This window comes from Ixodes scapularis, unplaced genomic scaffold, assembly GCF_016920785.2.
Source record: "Ixodes scapularis isolate PalLabHiFi unplaced genomic scaffold, ASM1692078v2 PGA_scaffold1__304_contigs__length_218370807, whole genome shotgun sequence".
NCBI lineage: Eukaryota > Metazoa > Arthropoda > Arachnida > Ixodida > Ixodidae > Ixodes > Ixodes scapularis.
Window position 1 is genome coordinate 6872352 of NW_024609846.1, and position 26690 is coordinate 6899041.

The following is a 26690-nucleotide window of genomic DNA, read 5'->3' on the forward strand; positions in this document are numbered from 1 at the left end:
AAGACGAGTGTAGCGGCTGGGGCTGACGAAATAAAACCTTTGCCAGTTAAAATGGTGTCAAATATAATAAGCCCAGTCCTGGCACATATTATAAACAACATGTTGCAAACAGGAATATATCCAGACGAACTCAAAGTCGCAAGGGTTAGTGCGGTGCATAAAGGGGGAAACAAAAATGACCTAGAAAAATACCGACCAATATCTGTTTTGCCAATTTTCTCAAAAATATTTGAAAGCGTGATAAACGTTAGATTACAAAGGTTTTTTTTTTCAAAATACAACGTAATCACTAGGTCCCAATATGGCTTTCAAAAGGACAAATCGACTGAGCTTGCTCTTACGAATATTAAAGACATAATTATAACCAACATCGAAAATAAACTATATACACTCGGGTTATTTCTAGATTTGAGCAAGGCCTTTGATTCGATACAACACAATATTTTACTGTCAAAACTTCAGACTTGTGGTGTACGTGGCGTAGCGTCTGACCTAATCAAGTCCTACCTCCGAAATCGTAAACAGTTTGTACATGTCAATAACGCAGCTTCTCGGCAATTAGAAATAAAACATGGAGTGCCCCAGGGCTCCATACTGGGGCCACTACTTTTTCTCATATATATAAATGATATAACAGACATCCCAAATTCCCCACATATGGTGATGTACGCTGACGATACAAATGTTTTCTTCTGCAGCAATACAAAAGTGTCCTTAGAACAACAGGCAAATGATTATCTTCAGGAACTTTCAGACTGGCTGGAAACAAACACGCTTAAACTAAATGTGGACAAAACAAAGTACATTACATTTGGACCTATCAATAAGCACGACAATAGTGTAATACATCTGATATATAATAGCATTCCCATATCTCAGGTTATAGAACAAAAGTTTCTTGGCGTCTGGTTTCATGAAACACTTACTTGGAACACTCACGTGAGCAAATTAAAAGGGGACCTATCGAGAACACTAGGCTGTATATATAAAATAGCAAATTTATTACCAAAATGGCTTATTAAAAACTTATACTACTCTTTGTTTTACTCAAAACTCTGTTACGGAATTATGGCATGGGGGACAACCACTTCCACAAATTATAGCAAATTAATCATTCTCCAGAAAAAGGTTCTGCGCATTTTAGAAAACTATCAAGGAAATGTTCGTGATTTTTATAGCAGTCTATATTTTGCAAAACATAACATGCTTAAAGCAAACCAGATTTATTACTTTAAACTTATGCAGACAATATACAAAGAGAAACTCTATCGAATGGATGAAGTGCCATCGCAACCCTATCTTCTCAGAAACGCCAAACACAAGGCTCCTAAGGTCAGGACAAATTATGGAAAACAAAAACTAAATTATCAGGTTCCTACATTACTAAACATTTTTGAAGGGCGTACTGATTTTGCAGTATCATTTAATAAATATAAAAGTAACATCAGACACACCCTTGTACACAACGATATATATTACGCGTAGTAGAAATTGTTTTGTTTTTGCGCCTACCAGTGTTGCAATGACGAATGTGTTTGTTACATGGCTGTAACCTTTTGTGTACATAACTTTTGTGATTTTCTTTCTTTTTTTTTTCTCTTGCTCCTTCGATAATTTTGTGATTATACGTCAGTGATTACGCATCAATGTCGTACAAATGATAGTCATCTTTGTGTGACATTATCTAGCTGGGTTTAGAATTTTAAAACGTTTTGTGAATTGTTTCCTATTTATTTTGCTTCTTTTCTTTCTTTTTTTTTTGCTCCTTTGTTTATTTTGTGATTATACGTCAGTGATTACGAATGAATGTCGTACGAATGATAGTCAACTTTGTGTGGCATTATCTAGCTAGGTTTAGAATTTCAGAGCGATTTGTAAACTGCTTTCTTATTTCTTGAAATATTATATTCATCTGAGGACAGATTTTGTGTAACAAGTGTGCATGTTTGTAGCTATGTAGATGTATGTATTTTGTTTACTTTTTTTACGTATATGGCAACTAATGCAAGTTGTGCTGTAATGAACTGTGGGGGGTAGAGGCCCAGTCAGGCAGAAATGCCTTTTGTCTCTACCTCCCTACCGGGCCTGGCCCGTGAGAAACCAAATAAACTTCAAACTTCAAACCTTCTGTAATGATCTACTGACTGACGTAGGTCTCACGTCCATCTCCTTCAAGGTCTGCGATGCCTCTGACTAAAGTGATTCATTTGCGACAGGGTGCTTTACAGTGGGTAAGATGGCGCGCTCGACGAACAGTTAAGCAGGAAGGATTTCAACAAGAGTTTCAATGACTTGGTATTTGATTGCTTTCAACCACACACTGGGCGCATGCTCAATGTTTGTTATCGTTTTTGTTAATTCTTGAAGTCTGCAGTTTAAATATCGTCAGTGTGGTTGCTCCTCTCCAGAATTAAATAAATGCAACTCATAGGTATTAAAAATAAACTACTTTAAGAAAGCCCCATTTATCGATTAAAAATAGTCTAAAATACTTGTACCGCTTATTCGGGAAAACACTTTACAATTTTGGCTCACACTATGCTCTGTGCCTTTTGCTAAGTTCTGGATAATCTACTTTGAAATATTACTATTGTATGAGTATTATTAATATAACAAACCAACCGCTCTTGCGATGGCTCTCAAATGTAAACAAGCAGTGTGTCTGAATAAAAAATAAATATCATGGATCACATATTTTTAACGTCAAGTGCCATCTTCCAGTTTGTACACCACAATAAAATGTTTGCCAGGGACAGGGATCAGAATATAAGCTTATCATGACCAGATATACGTCACTGAAAAGAACGTATTTGTCGGCAAAATATAATTGATTGGTTATGTTAAGTAAATTATCATTCATGAATATCAAAATATACATAAAATAAGAAGTCAATTTCAGCGGAGTGTTGTCTGCCACCACACAAAGTTATTTAATGTTAACGTTACATGTCCAGCCACAAATATGGGGATAGATCGTAAGTTTTGTTCAAAATGCAATTTGTCATTTCTGTCTGTTTAACTCATGTTTTATGGAATAAACGAAAACAATAGCAACTCCGCGGTACCTTCGTGTGTTCACTGAAAGTGTCGTTTATAATAAATACTTAAGAAGCAGTAAATAAACGCAGAATTGAAACATAAAATTCTCTCAGTGAACTGAACCTTTGGTTTTGCTTTTCTGCATAAAACGGAATACAGCCTAACAATCTATACACCACCCAAATCCCTTAAGACGAGTACAAATTGAACCGCAATATTATTAGGTTCCGTACAGCAAGGTCAAGATAACATGGTCATCTAATAGTCATAATAATGTCAAAACATAATTACATTACCTTTTTCCTACTTCATACTAATAGCGTAGGGCCCACTAACAGTAGTAATTGCAAATTCGTAAAATATATTGCCGGATAGTTTAGAGCAAACAAGAGATTTACAGTTGTAACAAACGCCTCAAGACAGCACGCAATGGAAATAAATATCATGGTAAAACTTTGTTTATCCAAGGAGCCTAACTTTAATTAAAATTAACTGTTGGGCTAGTTGGTTAAACATCTTAATTACAAAAGCGCAAAGGTCAAGGACAGGACAAAGAAAGAACTGAATCAGAGTAGCGATGTGGGCGAGTTGGCTCATGCTTAGAAATAATGTACATGTACATGTACATGTGTGTGTAATGTAAATAGTGTACAGGATCCCGTTACGCTGTGGAAGAGTTTACATCGGGCAAACGGGCCGTTGCATAAATGAAAGGGCACGCGAACATGATTGGTCGCTTAGTTCAACAGCAGGAGGGCATTTGCCCCTGCACTGCGGAACATGCAAATGTCATCCTGATTTCAATAAGATCACAATCATGGGGAGGGGAGCAGATAAAACAGCCAGGGAAATTTTAGAAGCGTATGGAATAAAGAAGGAGGGGGAACAGAACTGCGTGAGTCAAACTTCTGTGTATTTGCATAAGAAGGAGATTACTTTCATGGACACGTGTTGATGCGAGTGTGTTTTTTGTGGGTGTTTTCTTCGTTGGGTCCTTTTCAATAAATATTCAGTTGTCAGTTCAGCGCTCGTCCTGTGTACTCCTTTTCTTCCCGTCCTTGTCGTTTGCGCGCATTTTCCATTATTTCAAAGAAAGAACAGGACAACTGCTTACTAACAAATAATTTTTAATGCATGATAAGAAAAAGACGAAAATGAGAGGAGATTTACTCACTTAAAATGCCAATTGTTTTCCCACGTAAAAAGTCGTAATTTTCTCAAAAAGTTTTAATCATTTTACGTGGCAAAACAGTTCGTATTTTAAGTTGTTAAATCTCCTCTCATTTTCGTCTTCTCTTATCATGCATTAAACAATTACTTGTTACTAAGCGCTTGTCCTGTTCTTTCTTTGTCCTGTCCTTGTCCTTTGCCCTTTTGTAATTAAGGAGCCTAACTTGTGCGAAATAAGTTTGTGCCCCTAGGCATTAGTTATGGTCGAAATATTTTGCCTTATAAGGGTCTAGTTTGTCGTTGCGTAGGCATGCCAAACTTTGACTCTTCACTGCTTCGCCGCAGGAGTGCTGGCGTGAGTTACACCAATGAGCGAGAAATACCGGGTGAGGACCCAACAACCGGAAGCGTAGCCTTACTCTGATATTGCCACACTCGTTGGCGAGCGACCGCGTGCGTGGCCGAGTGGTTACCGTGCTTGACTGTCGCGCGGAAAGTCTGGGTTCGCTTCCAGTCAGTGGAATGCTTTTTTATTTGTTCTTTCAACATTGCGTTCTAGTGTGCTCGAGAACATTCTCGTATGATCGAGTTCCGAATGTTCCAGTCGCCGAACAATCTAGGCCGATTGTTCCAGAACCCAACGCGCGTACATAAGGGACTCCGCGTGCTGATCTGCAGTCAGTCTCGCCCCAGCGTTCGACTCTGCTGTTACGCCGACTTCGACGCCCGCGACGCTCTGTAATTATCTTTTGTACCCTTTTATTTTTGGCACAAGTTCGCCACATTAAACGTTTATTTCTTCCTGTTTATTTATTGTTTTTGGTCACCACCCGTGACGATATTTGCTCTGGGATTCAAGCCCAAGGGTTCCGGTTGACGACAGAGACGCAGGCAGTAGAGCGAACTCTGGCATTTGCTTGGCAATATAGAATTGCGATGCGCAGAACTTGCGAAAATATATCATATTAGGTTCTACTTCGGATTTTTTTACCTCATAAGCAAACTTTCTCAGACAAAAGCAAAAATTAACCTTTACCAAGAGAAGTTTGCAGCCTTGGCTTTCCTTTATTGATACATTAAAACTTCGTTTTCGTCGCCTTTTGTGTCTTACTTGTTTCTATTTACGTTCTTCCTGGACAGTTTGGCTTGACCTGTGAAAATGTTTTTTGACCTACGTTGTTATTTTGCAGTGTGGGCGTTTCATTTTAAACACATCTTCCACGGTTGCAGCGACCAATTTTATTTCCCATCTTTTCTTTATCAGCCTGAAAACATAAGATATATATTGTACAATACTGAAAGGCATCAATTACAGGGATTTTAGGAATCTAAACGTTCTACAAAACTTCTCTCTTAAAATTTTATAAAAACAACTGGGCTTTAAATGAATCCTGATCCTGAATTTAGTGGCTAAGCTACGTATTTTTGGAGTTCAAACATACTGTATGAATACTACTAGACTTTCTCTGCGCACGTAACTGGCCTTCTAAAGTATCTGTTGTACATAAAATGATCCATGAAGTGGTATGTACAGACCACGAGGAAGGAATTGCCCAGGTGAATACACTAACTGCAAGAGTTAAAATATAGTGTTTCACGAGGAACAAAATCAATATAATTCCGGTCCTTTCTTCATACACTGCCAACATGCTTTCATTTAAAATCGTCAAAATAACGATTAGCGAGAATCCATTCGAAGTGTCTTGCTAGAGCTCTCATGCATGATTGACTGTGGCCGGCGCTGTTAACATGAAGAGCCGTAGAGCGTGAAAGAAGGTAACAACAAAAATGTATATAGTACCACTGAACTTTGGACGCATGGGTAATATCAAGCCATTACACTAATGTTGGTTATTCAGTTTCACACGTTGAAATATTGTTCCTATATTAGGAAGGAACACTGCACTTTTAGAATTTTCGCACTTCTTTACTTTCAATCTCATCGTACGCTCCATTGACACGAAGTAAAGGACTTAAGGTTCGATACTTAATGAAAGTAAATATATTCAAAATCTCTTGAATATCTTGGGGGCGTCGTTGAGCTCAGAAGCAGTTGTTTCGGCTCAATTAAGAAAAATGGACGTCACACTATTACTCAGTTTCTTTTCTTTTAAGCTTTTGGTTTAAGTGCTTACGACATAGGCGTAACCCGACTGGCAGCTAAGGAAGCCGCTACTTGCTCTTTGCCGGGTCGGTGATTACTAATTCCCAGTGGGAAGCATAATTTGAGCTTCCAACTAATAGAATCAACCTCTTCGGTTCGGCTGCTTTCTAGTTTGGCAAGTTGCAATACGAAGCGCATTTCGCTCTATATTTTCACCATGTGCGCGATAGGTCACCATCTGTAATAACGTTCACAAGTTCAGAAAATCCGTACTATTTTTTTTTCTATTTTTCTAAAGACATCAATAAAAAAATATCCATTTCCTATTATTAGAAATGTCTTGGATAAAACTAGAAAAAAAAGTTTAGTTATTCAAACTCTACGAAGTTACAGCTTCCCTCAATACCTAGTGAAACTACGAAATTTGCCCGCAAGTTGCAAAGTAAGAAATTTTCACGCTGTGCCCCACAAATCTAGACGACTAGCATGCCAAAATAGTTATAAGAAGAAAACAATATAATTCTGAACATTTCACTGTAACTGATTGACATTATCTTTTTTTAATCGAGTATTAAAAAAACAACAAAAGAACGAATCTTTGTTCATTTCAAACTTACGCGTCTTTGAACGACAAAACAAGGCGTTCCGTTTGGCTCAACCTTTCGTAGCCATGTTCCCTCGTCGTAGTCACACCTCATGCGACAGGTGCTTACTGGACGGCTCTGTTGCGGGAACATATTTACGGAAATTAACAACTCTATCGTCCATTTTGGAGTGTACGGCAAACCATTTTACAACACAATTTTTCTCCGGATATCTATTAGTATTTGGAGGAACCAATAGCCCAGAGTAGCAAAAACACAATTGCTAGAAAGCGCTCCCTCATCCACATTTCTTGGTTGAAAGCTGCTTTGAAGGTCCTAGATTTTTGTAAACTCTTATTAATGTAAACTGTTGAAGAGGCCGTGTGCAAAAATATATAATCAAGGAATATGATAATAATGTAAACAAAGTCATGCTTGAGGAAAGCTCCAAAATAAAACACAGGAACGAATGTAGCTTACAAAACGGTCTAGCGCGTTAAGGTATGTGGATTCTATACATTACGGAATCGATAGTGAAGTTTGTGTGACACTTGCAGTCGAGTTTGATAGTATTCTCTAAACATCCTTTTTTTTTGCTTTTTATTGCTTTTTTTTATAAAATAGTTTTATTGACGTTTTTCACTTCTGAATAGAGCTACTCGTTTAAAGCCTAATTACACTTTCAAAATATAACCATTCATTCGGTATCTGTAAGAATTACTTTATGCTCTTTAAACAAAAATCAGCAAGACCTTCCCAATATACATTATGGAACATTATTGCAAAGGCAAGCGAGTGCACTCAACTGGACACTTTAAACGCAGTCTGATAGTGAAAATCTGGCATTTTACTCTGGCCTCTTTTTTAAATACGGTAGTTTAGGTTTATATTTTTGTTCTTAGATGGCTCAGCAGCCGTTCAGCACCATGCTGGCAGATTTTCTGTCATATTAAAGTAGAAATATTATAAGGCAAAATACAAAATCTAGGTGCAGTTCTTTGTTTTGCATGGCCTTATTATCAATTTGCCTAATGAACAAGCTGTCCTATCGCAGTTTCTCTCTGTGCTTATACCAGAAAATGGAGCGGACTACGTTTTGAAGGTCATCGGCTTACCGGAATTATTTGCCGACAAATTCTTTTGGTTCTAACTGGAGGGGTAATACCGGGGGATGTTGTTGTTCCTGGGGGTTGAAGTTGATTAGTCATAAGAGTGCATATTGAGAGATTCACTTCACGTTAGAGTAACTAAGCGTTTTCGCACGATCATTCTATAATTTGTCCTTATGAATACGTTCAAATAATTACATTCAACCATCAGTCTATATGTATATATATTTGTGAGTATGCTATTTTCTGAGCGCTATGAAATAGAAATTACCGATATGTATAGGCCTTTGGGAAGTATTAGTTATGAGAGAGGCTGCACTCTTGAATTCTAAGGAGACCAAAGAGATGGAGTCCTTCTTCATCCAGAGAGATCGAGCAGTTTTCCCGAAATCGCGGACAGAAAATAGCCTCCAACTGCGTTTTAATTTTCTTTTTTTTAGTTTGAATATAAAAAAGAAAGAAAAAATGAAGGCTCCTCCGAATATTTGATGCGCAGGTTTCATGCCACCCTGGTGCCTGGAGCGCACATCCGACTGGCGTATTTAGCGTCTTATGCTGCCCATACATCAAGAGTGGTCCTGAAGTAGCAACAAATGACGTTACAGAAGCCGGAGTGTCATGGGGCGTCATGCTGCCGGATGTCGCGGTCCTGGCGGTTGGTAGTAGAAATGCTGGCAAACAGCACGAGCGAACGCGAGTGCCGCTGTTGTCGCGGCGTCCCAACACCTGGCTGCGGAAGCTTCCGTGGACTGTAACACTGAAGAGTGACCTCCAGCAGAACAGGCGTCTGCCACACACAAAGCGCTGCCTGGAAAACCGCGAGGATCGCGACCGGCGAGAGCACGACACTTCGATGACATCACCGGGCGGAAATCAGGGGACCACTTTTTTGGACACGGTAAACTCACGAGTCCGAGACGCGTTCCGGGCACCATAGCGCCACGGGGAAGTGCCCAGTGCTCATTTCCTCGGCGTGTGTTGCGTGAATGGACGTTGTTTATTGCAGGCGCAACTTTTCTTTCAATGCCTTAGTCGCAAAAGGTTGGAGTGCGCTTTCGTCATTCTACTGTTCTTTATAATGACGAATTTAGCCATAACTAATAAATATTCCCAATGAATAAAGTGGTAACATAGCTCGATTAGAGCGAATTCAATTATTTTTCACTACCGCTAGTATATTCAAATATGACACTTGACACTTGTATGAAGGATATGGTCGTTCAAACGAGTAATGCATCCTTCAAAATGTTTTCAATCATTTAGAAACGGTGTATAATAGATGGAATCAAGGTTACAAAATAGTTTTTAATGCTCTTGACATTGTGTAAAAATATTTATTAGCAGAGAGCTAATTCCAGAGGTAGTGTATGCGTTCGGGCACCTAAATAAAAGTGATTCTGGCTTGAACAACAATGAAATAACTTTAGTCGTATATGTAAGATGACCAAGAGAATCGTTCTATTGGGGGCGTTCACGAAAAGCCATGCTGTTGGGCGCTGTTCGCAGAGCATGCTTAGAACTAGCTCCCATTTATCTGACGCTACGAAGAATTAACGTTGTTGGGAGGAATGCACAATTATAGACGTTTACCAAGCAATTCGCTCAATGAAGGCAGTTGTTCTGGGAGACCATAAAAGGGACTAATTTTTAACATGCCTTGCAAATATACCTATATACCAATCGTTTATATTGCTAGGGGGTCAAAAGGAGAGTATTGTTACGAATGTGAAAGCTGTAAACATGTCGAGGCATACCGTACCACAAGATCGCGACCTAAATTACATTTCTTTAATAGTGCATACAAATGCCTGGATGGTGTCAGAGGTTGTAAAAAGTAAGGGACGTACAAGCTGCCTCCTTTAAGTGAGGCGACTTCTGTTTGGTTTCGGGAAGCACAGGAAGAAACTTGGTTAGAATAGATTACATGTGTCCGAAATATGAGGCATGGTAGCCAAGTTGAATATAGTTATTTCAATAAGGTGGTTTTTGCAAGAAAGTTTAATGTTGAGTTTATATAATATTCTCATTTTTGGCATTCGCACGACAGTATAAGATAAAAAGAAATAGCGCGTCCGTGTCGATTCTGCCGTCAAAATGCTTTATTGAAAATTTTTCACAATGTTGATATCTCGATAACGTATTCCACACCAACAATCACGCATAACTATCCAAACTGGTGAATGCGAATTTCGAGTGTACGCACCGGTTTATAGTTTTTTAATAAATTGATGAATACATGCTATATTACCCAGATTTCGCACGTAAGAGATAAAGCCCCTTCGTTGTGGAAATGAAAAATGCATGCAGGTGTCTGTCTTACTGTGAAAGTCACACACACAATACACTAACTCCAAATTTAAAGTATGCTAAGAAATCCTTCTCTCTTTTTTGACAAATATTGAAGTCGCCGTTATTAATACTATTCTGACTAATTACACGAACCATCGTAGTTTATTCTGTGGCTTGAAGTAAAACCTGCCAAGAAATATTACGCATGCCACAATTTATTTGTGTAAATAGATAAAAGAGGACTACTTTTAATATTCTTCTTTGTGACTCTTAATGTTGGCGGTTTAAAACAGATAACACATCGCATTTTAAAAGTCCTGCATTCTATGCTTATATTGTTTTATGGGTTATTCTTTAACATTCTGCTACTACCTAGAAAGTACTTACCTCCATATTTAGGCGTCTTCGGTTCCTTTCCGCTTTCTGTATGTTCTTCCTTCATGGTTGTGTTCAGTGCAGGGTTGACCGCGCTCCTATTTGTGGTCGTGGTTGACCCCACTTCCGGAATCTTGCTTCCAGACGCTACAGTCTGTGTGGTTTTGCACCCTTTTGTACTTCCATTTACGCTCTCGTTGGTACCTAAATAATGATTGAGAAAAATAACTCTCCTAATACTGTTGACGATAAACTTTTCAATATAGTCTTAGGTACTTTGTTAGAAACGTACGAATTATTCTCGTAATTACCTGATTCCGACGCGGGTGAATGTTTTCCATAGGAAGTTTGGGACGATCCAGATTCTGTAGTGGGTGATCCCCTCGTCGATAACGTATTTTCAGGCGGTCCACTAGTAGGTCTTTCAGCTGTAGTTTCTGGTGAAGCTGTTTCTCCGTAACTGCCAGTAGTACTAGATGAAGCCGCCGTATTCACGCTGAATTCCAATGCGTGCTCATCTGAAGAAACGCCACCTTCGACTGAGGTGCCACCTATTGTAGTGACTGCAGTACCAGTAAACTGGAGGGTTGTCTGCGCTGTTCCTGAAGCGTGGGATAAAGTTCCTGTGGACGTCGATACTTCACTGTCTTGTTTCTCGCCTTTTGTGTGTGTAGACTCATATTCAGTTACAGGCTCCTCCGTCATGCTGCTTTCATTTGGAAGACTGGATTCATCAATTTCAGGTTGCTCACTAACCGATGTTTCAGACGTGGGAACTGTCATTTCTAGCTCGCCTTCCTCCTGCGAACCAGCCTTTTTCGTTTTCCTATTGGTTTCTGTGTTAACAGGTATATTTTTAGTGTGGGAGTCTGCGCTTTCGGACTCCGAAGTGGTATCGGGCAAATGATTTGACTCTTTGACACTGCTTTCGCCTACAGGAACTGTCACTGGAGATTTACCATGTCCCGGCTGTCTACCCGTTTCACTTTCCGTCTCTGCGGGAGTAGTTATCGATGTTCCTGCCGACACCGGAGTAGTGTTTGATGAGTCCTCCGGTGGAGAGGCTCGACTACGACTGTGTTCCTGTGATACTCCCGTCGTGGAACCTTCTTGGAGATGTCCCCCACAGATGCATATTATTGGTTTTGCTGTGGGACGTGGACTACCTTTACGTCTAGCATTCTTTGTACCAAGCGGCGGATTATGTTCAGAAGGTACATTTACTGTTTCAGTCCGAAATTGAAGTCTTTGCTGAAATTCTTCTTCTATTAATTCGTTATTCTTCTCTCTTGTGTCCTCCTGCACAAATGGGTAATTATTGTTCACATAAGGTTCTGTGCATTTCCGCGCATTATATTTACCCTCGACAAGGACGTATGTCCTGGTTCACTGATGTAATAATCGTTCCTGCCATTCAACTTACGGGAGGCCACTTGGAGAAAAATCACTGGAAAAGAATGATAATGATAAATAGTTTACATTGCTTCAAAACTCGTTTGATGTAACCTAGGCGAAACGAACTAAGACATTCTAGTCAAGTTTCCTCTCCGCTTGAATTGCATACGAAAATTTTTTGCGAGGTTAACTTTCCAATACTCGTATTCTCTGGACTGTATTTGGCGTACTAACATGTTCTATGTATTATCATCCGAAACAACCTCTTTCAAACCGTGGAGGATTCTTGCGAGGATCTTTCCACTTTCATATGCGCCATTCGCCGGATCGGGCGACATTTGGAGACAAATTTCTTGGTACACGGACTGGTTACGCAAATTCAACAAAACCGATCAATCTTGGAATACGGCCGCCTTAAAGTGTACAGTAAAATACATATATAATTAAAGTTTATTTCAACTAATTGACAAATCGATAAATCTTACTACTCTTGCATTCAATGTCGCCTGGGAGTACACCGTAAAAAGATAAACGAATTTTAATTGCCTCTCATAGTGTTTTTTTTTAAACCTGATTGTAAAAAACCCGGTACATACTGCACTGATAACGTTATAAGATTTTCATTGCTATTTAAAGTGCTTCTTGTATTGTTCATTATTTACAAGTTATTCTTAATTCTGTACTTTTATTCTTATAATCTGGTGCCAAAAACACACCTCTCCCGTCTTCACTGACCAATCTGTTTTTACGGTGAATGTGTGCACGGCCTGTATGTGCTCATAATTAGCCCTCCTGATATTGCTTTATGTAAGTATCCCTTACGTCTGCGTGAAACAAACATTTTAATTCTGAAAACATCCATGCTTAGGTTTATGGTGGCTAAAGCCACCATAACGCTTATGAGTTGGGTTCTTTCTCCTGCGTGCGGTTCACTAAGTTCTCAGTTGGCAGGGACGGGATCACAGTCTTCGGCGAGGCTGCGGTAGAGACAGCGATGTCGCCTTACCTATTTTCCTGTTAAGAATTCATTTTTTAACTGTTGATAGCGTAAGTAGTGATACTACTATAGTGAGCTGTAGCGTCGTAACACCAGCACTGACTGTGCCCACAATATAAACGCTCCGCGATATGACTAATGTGCCGGAGTGCAGTGGCACAAGAAGGAACTTTATTTCAGCGGATCCCATCTAAAAATGGCTTTGGCGAAAACTTTTCCCATTCTGGGATCTAAAACGAATATAGCGTTAATACTGTCTAACGTATAGGGACGTGATTCCCCTCTGAGAAGAAGGGGGCAGATTCTTGAATGGAGTTTTGGTGGTGAAACATACTGAAGTAACAGCGAAAGGGTGAAAAAAACGAAGGCAAGCTCGTGAATGACATCCATAGAAACCCGAGATTGAGAAATAATTTTAAGAAAGCGTACAGAACAACGAAGCCTTCGTTGTCCTGTACGGTTTCTTATAATTTGTATATCGGGCTTACTATGGATACTAAAGTAAGATTTGAAAAAAAAAAGGAAACCGAGACTTTTTAAGTTCGTCACATAAGTTGAAATTAACTAGCAACTTTGAAATTGCACTGCATTTGAGTTTCGCATTTATACAAAAATATGATTAAATATGAAAACTTTATAATTGCTTTTCCAGCTTCTGCACACGGTTTTTACAGCGCTTAAATTACGGTAGATTTGTAATTTAAGGGAGACCAAATGCTTTCGTAACACACAATGTGAATAAAGAGAGCAAAGAAATGCCGGAAGGCACTCCATCCGGCGATGTTCGGCTGATATTTTATTTTATTCATTTCCTGGCTGCGACCAGAAAATCAATTCAAGCGCACGTTCGAACAGTGTAGTCTGCAGATGAAAAAGGCCTCTGCGCTGAATAGGGGGTTGCAACCATGCCCGGAACGTGTTGCCGCAAAGTTCCACCATCCTTTTGAGAGCATCGCGAAACGTCAAAACGCAAATACATAAATGTTTTGTTTCCCGTAATGCTCAAGCATTTCCGCCACTAGGCGACCCGAAACACATTCGATGCAACATCCCTCCAAAGCAATGACAGCGTGGCATGCTTCCATCCTGAAGCTCTATTACAGAGTTGCCATCCTTCAGTAGAGTTCTAACCTCGGACGTGAACATGTCACCAAGACAGGCCCTTCTATTTCTGTTCGTTCTGTCTCCTTTGGTCATTCGTGTTGCAGCGGTGGTCCTTGAAAACTCGTCCAGTGCTATGGTTCCAGTTAAACTGCCTGTATTCCACAGGCATATGTCTGATGCGTTAGCGAACCTTCAACAGCACTTTATGTCTCAGCAGCGACATGGTTTTAGAAACCGCAAAAAGTTGTCTGCACTCCTCGGAACTGGCGGCAGATCGCCGTGGGACATACCCGGGAAAGCTAAGTGGCCCAATGTACTGGTTTGTAATTTGAATTAATTTCATTTTAAGTATCATTAACTTGCCAAATTTTGGAGTTTACATAAGGAGTTAAATATACAAAGTGGTGGTAAACCCTTGCAAAAACAAAAATGTAAATTCACAACTTGTCGCGTAGTTCGTGCGTCACAAGTGCCTCTTTGAAACTGGCTGCGTTGGATTCTGTAGGAAATAGTATGCTACAACGGCGGATACTTAGAAATTAATGTTTGTGAAGTAACTAACGCAAATTGATTGGCTTCTCATTCAACTATATCTTTAATTTAATTGTTGTGCGGTCCTTACAACATTATGACTTGGGTTTTGTGTATTCGGGTTTCATTTCCTTCGAATTCAGGGACATTTTTCGGAATTAATTTTGCCCACAGGTTTTTTTTTACGGTATCCAGCTTTGGCGTCGGACAAAAAATACGTAAAGTTTCTTGGCTGGCATCTTCACAAACCTAATTCTAGTTTGCCAGTAAAGAAGTACTGTTTACCTTTTGCCTTTTCAGTTGTTTTAAAATATTATTTTTTCTGCTTTATCACGGCCTCGCCATTAGCGTATGACCAAATTTTAGAGGTGATTTTTTTTCATTTTTCTTAGTTGTGTGTTGAAAACACACAACTAAGAAAAGAGACAAACTTATTAACATGCAAAATTTTGCTTTAGAGTCACATTCCTTTATCATACTTTGAGTGCATTCCAAAACTACATAGATGTTCTAAAAGAAAGCGTCTCTCTGTTGGCTTCATTGTAGAACAGGGAGAAAGCAAATCACAGGGAATAATTTTAGGATCCCAGCAAATGAAAAACTAAAAATACAATCAAATTTAAAAGTTGCCATGTGCGCCGGCACAGTGAACTGGCGAAACGTCGCGCTATTGTGCCGGTGTGCGTTTCACATACTATGTTTCTGAAGTACGCCTAAAAGAGGTATTAGCCCTAGTTTTTTTATATTATTCCAAATAATTATATGTTATGGACAAAGAACATAATAAATTTTAGGACTCATTTGACCTCTTTCTAGACAATATTTCTGTATGTTAACGTATAAATTTTATAATAAAAATTATCATTTGAGTGCAACTACTCATTTTACGTCTTTCGTTCTACATGTTTTTTTTATAAGAGTCAGACGCCACTGTAATTCTCCACGACAACACCAAGTGATGAATAAGCGTTTAAAGGTATCCAAGATATTTCCTCACAGCTTAAAGATCTCTCATTTTGCAACATATCTTGGACAGGTGGCCTTTTATAATCATTTTCAGACAAAACAATATTTTGTATTCAAAGCAGCACAGGAAATTATATTGTGCTCTATACTGCGCTCCTCCTTTCTTGCAATCGAAGGGCCATTCCTGTTTGCCTGTTATGAGAGTATTGAAGCTATTCGATCTGGGGTACTACGATAAATACACTTTCTCTAGTGCAGCACATGCCAGTTTAAACTACATCCATATATTCATGGGGGCTGGGCATCTAATAAAACTTTTAACCCGATTAATCGCCAGCCTTTAATCGATTAATCGGTTTTGTTAATTCCCCTGCATAATAGATTTAAAAAAGTCAAAACTACATGTCTCACCTTTGCTGACTATGTGATAGACGTCGAAATGTACAATTCCAGATTTTAAAGCAACCTTAATGTGGAGCTCAGAAGGCTCAAAGGACACCCAATATCAAAAATTTTTACTTCGGCCACAGAGGCAAAGAGGTTCATTGATATTCTCCGGCCACAGCGAACTCTTGTGGTTGTACACAGTAGTCACTGCTACGTTAAAGAGGCACTCGCACGGCGTTCCATAGGCTGGGACACGTAAAACCTTCTACACTTGATTGGAGATAAAAGTCTCACAATCGCGAATTTGCTTTAGGTCAAAATTTTTCATAACGTTTGACTAATACAAGTGTACTCGTCCATGTCTGCGTGGTAAAAACGCCGAAGAATTGCTTGTTTCGTGTTTGTAAAAATGTAACGCTTAAAAAGTAATCACAATCAAAGCATTAAGCGATTAATCGGTAGGTTAGTCGATCAAGGGACCAGCCCTAATAATTATCACTTTCAGCACCGAACAAAGGTAGCATTCCCAGGTTCCCACTGATAGTGCCTACATACAAGACGTTTTAGGTAAAGATTAAAATACAACGTTTTAAATTTATGAGGTGATTGGAGAAATACTCAGAAATCACAAGAAACAATCTTTAGTTGTACCTCTCGCTTACATTTTAGTTTTAAACACGGAGTATGAATAGGAACCGTTTATGTGATGAGCATAATGCTACAAAAAAGTAACAAGAAGCATAATACACTTACACCGGGGTAACAGAAGTTAATAAATTGATTATTAAAATTCATCATGCGTTATTTATAATGTCAAAATTACACGCCTTCCGCAACAGGGTTAGAACTCTAGCAACATCGATCGATCAGCTGTGCAACGCACCACCTCTGCAGTAGCCGTACTTTTTTTATTCCTGCACCAGCTAGACGACACAAATAGAGCACTTATAGATGCTACATATGAATAATCAGAGAACGTCGATGATAACATGACAGCGTAACGAAATCACACGACCTCATCATGCAACCGCATGATTGCATCGGACAACGTGTTGATATAGGCCCCACATATAAACATAACACAACTGCAGGCTTTGCCGTTTCCAGTGTATCTAGATGACTCCTTGAACACAAATAGATACGAACCATTCGACGGCGTACCGTACGCGCTTTAAACAACCGTACGAACGCCCAAAAACAGTCACCTCGACACCAGACTATATTTCGATGCAAATTAATTATAACGGCCAAACTGGAAAGTACATCATGCGCCGCTGTCGGCCTAATTCAAAAAAGTTCAGAAATGAACACTTAGTGCAACAGAAAACTCGCTGCACCTTCTGTAGCTCGCAAGGTTTACGTGGGACTAAGGTACCTTTTTTTTTTACATCTACCCAAACATTTGTCTCAACTCTTCGTACGAGGAATTGTAGAAGGAAATAATTTTACATAGAGTGCGTTAATTTGCAGGGAAAAAACACAGGGATATACGCTATTTATATTTGAGAGGAAATTTGTTTTGAATTTTAGAAAAAAGAAATGCTGAAAACTAGAAATATAAACGTTTGCAAATGAAATGTGTTACCAGACTCAAATAAATGTTACCCAACCACTAGCCTAACCTAAGCGTGACGCTTATATTACAGTGCATAATACTTAGATATTCAGATACATCACATTTTTGTGACACAATTCAAAGTATAATTAAAAGCAGTTACGAATTGTTTTGTCCTGGTCGTAACAAAAAGATTAAATCAGAGGTAATTGCAATCAGCAAAGTGGTTCCAGCAAAATATTTCCGCCGCTAATGTTCAAAACAAATGGAAAATCAACAGACATTCGGTGAAAATATGAAAGGCGGTATTCCACACAATTGGGGTATTAAATTAATGCTTGCAAATTTGAAAACATCACTGACAGTATTTTCAGTTAAAAGGTTCAGTGCTATGACAACATTAATCAGAAGTAATAGGGACATATCCCTCAACATTTAATACTAAAATAGTAGGCAGACTCCAAATGTTGTGGTTCCTGAAGCCCGTGAAGGCGAGATGGTTATGATCGCTTACCTGCAGACAGAAAAAGGCACAGCTGCATTGCCTGTGGCATTGCTCTTTTTTTTTATATTGTCACCTCTTGCGTTTTAGTCGTAAGATCTTTCTGGTCAATTAATACAAGTATTCTATTTTGAATCGCTTTACAGAGAGCTACGCGTCTATTCACATCTTTTGTTTTCTTGAAGTAGGGGCCTCGCTGTGCAACCTAAAAAAGGAATAAGCAGCGATCACTGCAAACTTTAATATTAACGGATACGGTCTAAAAATCTGAAAACATCCTTGAACGTCCGTTGGAGAAAGCGCCTATTTAGCGCTGCCGCTTCTATAGCCGCAGACCAATCATTTTCATTCGTCCTTTTCTTGCTTCAAGTTTTCTCTTGAAATGACGAGCCAATTTGACGGGACAATATTTTCGTTGGCATGACAAGTTGACACCCGTCGATAACAAAGGAAAGACGGATTGCAGGTGTCGAAGGTTTGTTTTTGAAAATACCGGGAAAACACCGGCTTTCGTGGCCTAATATATTCAATACCTGCTTTGAAGATAGAAAGAAATATCTTAGGCAGAACAATATATTTGTTCAATACTTAGCAATCGGCTTCACCTATGCAAGTATCTTTTTGTGAGAGTTATTATAACTGTGGAACCGTAAGTTCAGATCTGCATTAAAAGCAATTTTCTCTCAAAAAGAAACTTTATTTCGAGTGGTACGCGTACTCATCTGTATAGCTATGAAACACTTCTTAGCAATTTCCTCTAGGTTTAAAATAAATCTAAAATCAGCAACATGTTCTTTTTTGTTTTGTTTTTTACTGTGGTAGGTGTTTGCGGGCCTGTCGACACAGTGAGAAAAAAAAAAGAAGAAAAATGTTCACTTTAGGAGTGCTGCATTTGAATGATTACATCATTTTCTATTTAAATATTATATAAAATATGCCAGTGAAACAACTATGTGTATGCTTATCAAGAATATAAGGATCATTATTTAATAAATACCAGCGTAAACACAACTGTCTATTAAATTTCACATTTTCCGGGTAAATAAACACCAGATGAAAGTAGTATAATATGACTTATCTACGGTGTTGAGAATAATTTTTTTTTTAATTTTAACGATATTTTATTTTGTTTCTCAATGTGAAGCACAATTGTCCTTGAAAAACTACAGTCATTTGGAATATTCTCCCTTTCTTCCTATTTCTTTGTACCAGCGCTTCTTTCCAGGTTGAATACAGCGTGAGTACTTGCAGACGCCTTCGCGGTATCTTGCCTTAACCTTGGAAAAGTACAAAGAAATTCGAAGTACAGTTATGAGAGCCGTCACTTTATACTCTTGACATCACGTTTTAAAAGGTTCAGTAACAAAACGATCGTATCTGAGTTACAGTCAGATAACACTGTGACAACCCATGACACTGACGTAACGTGGCATCGTGAAGTCAAATGACATCGTGACGTTACATCGTAACGTCACGTCACATGACACCTCCACATAACTTGGCACTATGACGTCGTGTGACAGTAGTATTCCACGTGACCTAATGTCGCGTCACGTATCCATATTAGGTAATGTCATGTTACCACGTACTTTCGGGGTAGTCCCATAAAACTGGGCCTTCATAGTGTCACATTATGTGGTCACTGGACGTAATGGCACGTGATACCGCAACAATATGACGTCATAGAGCATGTATAAGTGCTATGCATTTAGAGCACCTTTAGGATACAGCAAAGTGAGAGGTGGTTTATTTTTAACCTGGCGATCGAGTAGAAGGGTTTTTACTTAATAGTCTTTTTTTCTGCATCCTGTAATAAACTTAGATGTTTCTTCACGTATAGAAATATGCGTGTCTTGTGGGTGACGGTGCTTATAAACAACCGCACTCCCCGTATTTAGAAATGCATATTTGTGAGCCAGTAGCCCATGCCTTATCATACATAGTAAATGCAGCATGTGGAAACCCACAAATCTAATGAACCAGCAGGAATCTTAAAGGCAAATAAAATGGCATCCTTTTTGACAGATTCCAATTCCTCTTGACTTCATCCTTTTTTTTTTGTTCTTTCTTTTTTTTTTGTAGAAGTGATTTAATTTGAACAAAATAGCTCTAACCTGAAGTGATCACCACAGTATAAACCTGTAGCTAAAAATAATTTTTTTTTATCATAGTCTCTTTTAACGTTTTTCTCTTCAACGATACTACTTAAACATGTTTTTGCTGTTCTTTTAAGTGAGATATTTAACAAGGTAATATTTCGAACAAGCCTTTTGCATGCTACCAAGCTTCTTATATATGTCTGCCCAAATTTAGCACTAGAGCCGTCGGAAAATAAGCACAAAATTTCTTTAGAGGGCAGTGGTGTGCAACGGTTAAATGAGTTTTAAAATTTGATAAGTTTATCTCAATACCGTAAAAACTATTTTTCGCGCTATTTTATGTGAGACACATGAAATTATGTAAATCTTTTTCATATATTCGAGGCAGCTCAATGTACTTACACGACACCGCACCCCATTCCTTTCGGGCCTCCTGTAAACTCGGTAGCGCTCTTCGTCAAAGCAGTAGAACCAGCAGCGCGGCATTGGGGCTGTCTTATTCGATGGCTGCAAACAGTGTACATTATTCGAGGGAATCTCGACATTATCACAGCAAGGACTCGCTGGAAGTAAAAACACCAACTTAGAAACAAAGACGTGCCAAAAACAGCGCACAAGCATAGAAAGAAGAAAATAAAACACACGAAAGAGCGCCGCTCTTTCCTGAGTTCTAGTTTCTTCCTCCTGTGAACGTGCGCTGTTTTAGGCATGTCTTCTAAGTACCAGCTAGCTCTACTCTATACGCTACTATAGAAACAAAGCACACAATCTGAGGCTCCCGGTAAGCTTGTTACCGTTAACTTGCCATATACTGACACAAAGCACTCAAGGAAAGTGCCGTAGATCTCTAGTTTGCATTACAGATTGTGCATTTTGAGCTCGCCTATTTCTGCCATACTGGTATAAATGAGGCGCGTTTTTCGTTTTATTAATTTCTTAAAAGCGTCTGCTGTCTAGTGTAGTTTTTATGTGTTATTTCGGGATACTTTTACCTCAGCTCTTCATTAACTTATACGAACAGGGTTGTAATGCACGCCAACAAAAATACAACAATAAATGAAATAGAAAAATTACTTAATTGAAAGCAAAATATAGACGATAATTTCATTCTCATTTAAGACGTAGCTGCGTCAAAAAAAGGTTTTAGGCATTTCGTCCGAAACAGACCTGCTTAAAGAAAAATAAGCGTCTACTTCTCCTTTTATCTCTTCGTGTGGCAGAATGAGTTCCGGTGCGTAAAAGAGTTTTTTTTTGCGCCAACCGCTAAGTAGTAGATTAGATAAATTCCACAAATATAAGTTAGATTCTTAAATGTGTGTCGGGATTGCACGGGAGTCATACTTTCCGAATGGCAAATATTTCATTCGCTCATTTTGCCAAAATAAACGCCGCAATGATTATGACTTCTAGCAAACTCAGTTCATCCCAAAAGAAAATAAATTTTTCTTTATAATCTTTCACTCCGGTTGAAGTCATAATTCCACATTTCTACTAAAGCATGCACCATCCAATTTAACCTGAAATGGACAAGAATACATAGACACAAAGCTAGTCCAGTCCTGTTTATATTTTTCTGTCTTTGTTCTTCGAGATATGTATGGTTCATAATTCTTATCCGAGTAGCCCACATTAATATTTTACTCTAAATTATATTGTCATTTGTTAACAAATCGACTTATGTGATCCCTCAAAGGGCGGCCAGCACGTCATTGGTCTCGCTGTATTTACAGGTTTGGCTTTAAAATTCAGCGAGATTGATTTCACCCTCGAGGTACAAGTTGTGATTACACAAGGAGTAGATAGAGAACATCGCCAGAAATTAACACTTGCCAAAAACGTGAGTACGTTGCACATATCGTGCAACGTAATCTTGCGGCACATTAGTAAAAACACTTTGTTTAACGATAAAACTCAACCAAAACTAGCCCATGCTTCAGCTGTAAGTGGTCCTGTAAGTCCATAGCTTCTAAAGTAGCTCGTTCCTCCTAGTCTGCCTTAGTATGAATGACCCAAGATACTCAGCCGCTTAGTACTGAGTGACTGAGTGTTCCAAAAACGTGAGCCAGAGGAAAAACAAAAATAAGCACTTAGTTATTATTGCTTCATTTCAGGTTCACGTATTCGTATTAATTATGTCAGAAAAGTCATAAGCTCGTTTATTGCGTACCCCTTGTTTTGAGCATGGCAATATATAAAAATGTTCAATGTGTATCATCCCCATAAAGGTTTTAATATATAAACTGCGTTATTCGGTCCTCGGCCAAGAAGAAGTGGTTTGAAAGCACTTTTTTTAATCCATATCTTGTGACGTTATTGGTATTCGTAGTCAAGGTATCCGTCCTTTTTTCCTTATACTTGTCACATACATACTATATCTGGGTAGCAAATAATGAAGGATTAATAGTGGTTTTCGGCATATCTAGACGATTACTCATCCTAGGTTAGTAAGAAGCCTCCGTTTTGTTTAAAGGCCTCAGCATATTTGCAGCATAAATCAATCGTACATTTTTATTCCATGCTTCTTTTTTTCACTTTGAAGCGCTTTATATTGTCAAAATGCTACATGTAATTTTACTTAAAAGGACATTTGTTATTGCAGCTTCTCCTCCGGTGTTATAGGCACTAAATTGTTAAAGCTATGCATACCTGCGCTCCTAGACGTTGACAGTGGCGTGCTTTGTGGCCTTTTCTTTTCAAGTGTACAGTAATTCCTGGAATAAAAAAAAAAAAAGATATCGTTCCCGAGTCACATCCCTACGAGGGACAGGCACGTATTCAGGGAGGGAGGCTCATGGAGCCCTTGTCTCCCCTCCCTCAGCCCCGAAATCTTCCATTTTGCAGGGGCCTCCACTCCACCCTCCCCCACATACAGCATTTTGTCATGGGGCCCCTCCCCCCCCCCCCCGAAACAAAATCCTTGCTACTTGCCTGACTAGGGACAATCGCTGACGACTGAATTGTATTTCAGATTAATATTTCCAAAGTCGGCTCAACATAAACCAGTCACAAGTTGTATGGAGCTACGTATTTACATCGCCATAACATGCCGAACCTCAATTGAAGTCTACAGTCAGAGCTAAGCTATTCACTCCATGAAGGGTAAGAAAGCTCTAAAGTACATACAGGCTTCCTTACGTGTAGGACGTATACCTGACATCTCGAAAACATCTATATTATGCCAACTGCCAATAAAGGTATAATGAAAAAGGAACGTGCGGGAAGCTAGAGATAGCTTCTGATTCCAGTAACGGGAGAATAAATACGTTATACTAAATTTGTTTTTCTGGCAAGAACGGGCAACTGAAAGTGTGGCAGTGGTAAAACTTTTATTATTTTGGAATACGTAACATTGCTGAGTATGGGTTTAACGACGAAAGAGGGCCGGGAAAGGGCGGGGGGGGATGTTGGAGGGACACAAAGATTAGGTACGGCCATTACGACATCTTAATTCATCTGAGAATATGGGTTTGCGGAGCGAAGTGAGAACCTTGTTTATTTCTTCTGATCCACCTAAAAACTATTGTAGCAGTGGTTGGCTTTTATTCGTCTTTTGCATGAAAAATTAATTATATCATTTAGATTATCGCAAGGCTTAAAGATATCGACGCCGTACTATACTTGCGTTAAAATTACACGAACTACTTTGTGATATTGAGAACTAATTAAACTGCAGCTAACTTTTAAATATTAAAAAATAAATTTACAAATTCAGTAGTAGTATTTTCTGCTTATCAAGCAGTGCAACATTTGTTCTATAAATACTATATTATTTTTGAATTTGCGGAACCATAATATTACCCAGCAAAGAATTGCACGAGATAACACAACTCAGAAACAAATCGGATATAGATAACAACGTTACCATTTAAAACAAAAACAAAACTCAAGTTGTATGTTACAGAATCTCAACTAGTGGGTTTTCTGTGGCAATAAGAACAAATGATGGTCCCCTTCAATGAAAACTGAAAACGCGGCACTCAGACGTTTTGACATCGAGCTCAGACTAGGACAGCCATGATCGCAGCCGTATTATCATCGATTATCTTCGGAAGATCGATATACCATATGAGTAAGGTTCCGTGTTTTCTGAGCTTATTTTTCATAAAATTCGGAGGGTGTCTTGGGGAGTTTATTTTTCGCTTGAAATTTGGAGTGGTTCGCAGTTTATTTTTCGTTGGAAACTCGGAGTTTATCAGATTTTACTTTTTGTTAGATTCCCAATCCTCTTGAATTCGAAGATTAATTTTACTAAATTCCAGTTTCTATTCTTTTTTTTTTGGTAATGCAATATAAAAATGTGTGTTGATACAAACAGTACTATAAATTTACAAAGGAAAGCGCACCTGTATCGAAAGCTATTACTGCAGCTACATTTTGTATAGGCTTTCTTGTACTTGGAAGCATTAACTGAAAAAACGATAAATCTTGCAAGCAAGTACGTAGCATCGATAAAAGTTGGTAATTTGAAATAGCCAAACTCCTAGAAGGAGTCGCTGGGAAACACTGACATTTCAACTGCACCCCAACCACCTATCTGTTAGATTCACATAATTTACTGTTATAAAAACACAACCACTCCTCTATCTAGAAAGCACAATAGTATGGTCAAACTGAAAACCGGAGCAGTGCTTTTGACACTGTACATTGACCCGTTATACTGAAAAATACCCTGACGGAGAAAAACGAAAAACTTTCTCATCCATTTCGTCGTTTACCCTGAGACTGGGTTTTTTTGTTGTTTTTTTTTGAAGAGCAGAAGTAACAGAAAAAACAGACAGGTCTTCTGCTTACTTCCGCTCTTCAAAAAAAAAAAAAAAACAGTCTCAGGGTAAACGACGAAATGCTTGACTTCCACCAGCTAGCCTGTACTTTGACTCTTTTCTCGAAAAACTTTCGTTTGTCAAAAATCCTAGAATAAACGAAACAAAAGAACCGATGTGGCATGTCCCTAGGACTAAAAACTTCTTGATCTGACAAACTTTATTCGTAGTCTAGATTATATCATTTTCGCTCCAATAAACAAACATGATAATGCTCCAGTAACTCTATATTTCGGAAACACAATTATAAGCAAGCCCCCGAACAAAATGGTTGTAGGCGTTTGGTTTAACCAGGAACTTAGCTGGAATACACGTGTAAATAAGTTGACTGCCGAGCTCGCAATTGGATGTTTGTATAAAATTTTAAAAAAAACTTGATCCCAACATGGTTAAACAAATATTTATATATATTACTCTCTTTTTTACTCAAAGTTATGCTACGGTATTTTAGTATGGGGTTACAACCACAGTCATGAACTGCAATAAGATTAATAAATTACAGAAGAAATTTTGAGGATATTTGAAAGTTACACGGGAAGTGTACAAGACCTTCACTCTGAGCCACTTTTTAGAAAACACGGTATACTCAAGGCAAACCCGATTTATGATCTCAAGTTAATGCAACTAATCAAAACTGAGAAACTTTATGATATACATGCAAGTGACGTAGTGCATAGATGCACCTTTCGGCTCCCTTTAAGACGGCCTCCACAGATACGAACAAACTAGGGAAAGCGAACTAAAGTTCATCAGGTGACCAAATTATTAAATTCTATTGGAACCTTCCTGGATTTTAATAACTCATTTTCTAAATTTAAGGAAGAGCTGAGGACAGTCTTGGGCTGCTGGTACACTCTTTTATAGCCATATTTATAGCTGTACTAATTAATGGTTTTGTCTCTGAACTTGTAAAAAACTTCCTTTCTTAATCTATATTACTTCTTGTGATCCTCTCTTAATATTATATAAAGCCATGACATTGTTTGAATCGCTGATGTATACAGCTGCACGAAGTTTATTGTACTGTGTACTGTATGTATGAACTGCAAAGGGAACAGAGACCTTTGTCGGGCGTTTTCTGCCTTCAGTTTCTGTTCCCCTTTCGCCTGAACCGACAGAAATAAAACTTTATACTTCAAACTTAAAAATATCGTCATTCCATCTTTTCCTCTTTCTACCGTGACCTCACAGCTATAAGTTTATCGGATAAATTCGAAGTGATCAAAAGTTTTCTAGAGAGTGTTTATTGGAAGTTTTAGAACTTATCCGAAAACACGGAATTCTACATATGATACATGTTCCTGTTTAAGCGATCCACCAAAGTAAAATGTGCAGCTACAAAGGTAGCTGAAGAGAGACTTAGCACTAGGTAACCAAGTAAATTACCAGACTACACCAGGTGCGGAAGTATTCCCTTCAGGGAAGGGACCCGGCTAACAAAAGCAAATTTCCTAGTACCTCTGCCACGTAAAGCATTCATTTCACTGTACATGATTCATTCAAGCAAAAAAAGAACAACGTTAGTTTATATCGTCGACGTCTGAGCCAGCCATTCAAATGTTCGGGAGGCATTCTTGTCTATATATATGCAGGGCTAATGGTCAGAATTTTCATAAAAGTGATCTCAGACAGACATAAATTCCGTTTGAGCCGGCCCCTGGTTT

The 26690-nt window shown here is 38.7% G+C and overlaps 1 long non-coding RNA gene across 1 annotated transcript in view; it reads right to left on the reverse strand.

The window, feature by feature from the left end:
- Positions 1-20684: 20684 nt before the first annotated feature.
- LOC120842067 overlaps positions 20685-26690 on the reverse strand; it is a 97089-nt gene continuing 91083 nt past the window's right edge. Inside the window, exons 2-3 of the long non-coding RNA XR_005715873.3 lie at positions 22853-22917; positions 20685-20713 (exon numbers count right to left, since the gene is read on the reverse strand). This is a non-coding gene — a long non-coding RNA (uncharacterized LOC120842067). The remainder of the gene's footprint in view (positions 20714-22852; positions 22918-26690) is intronic.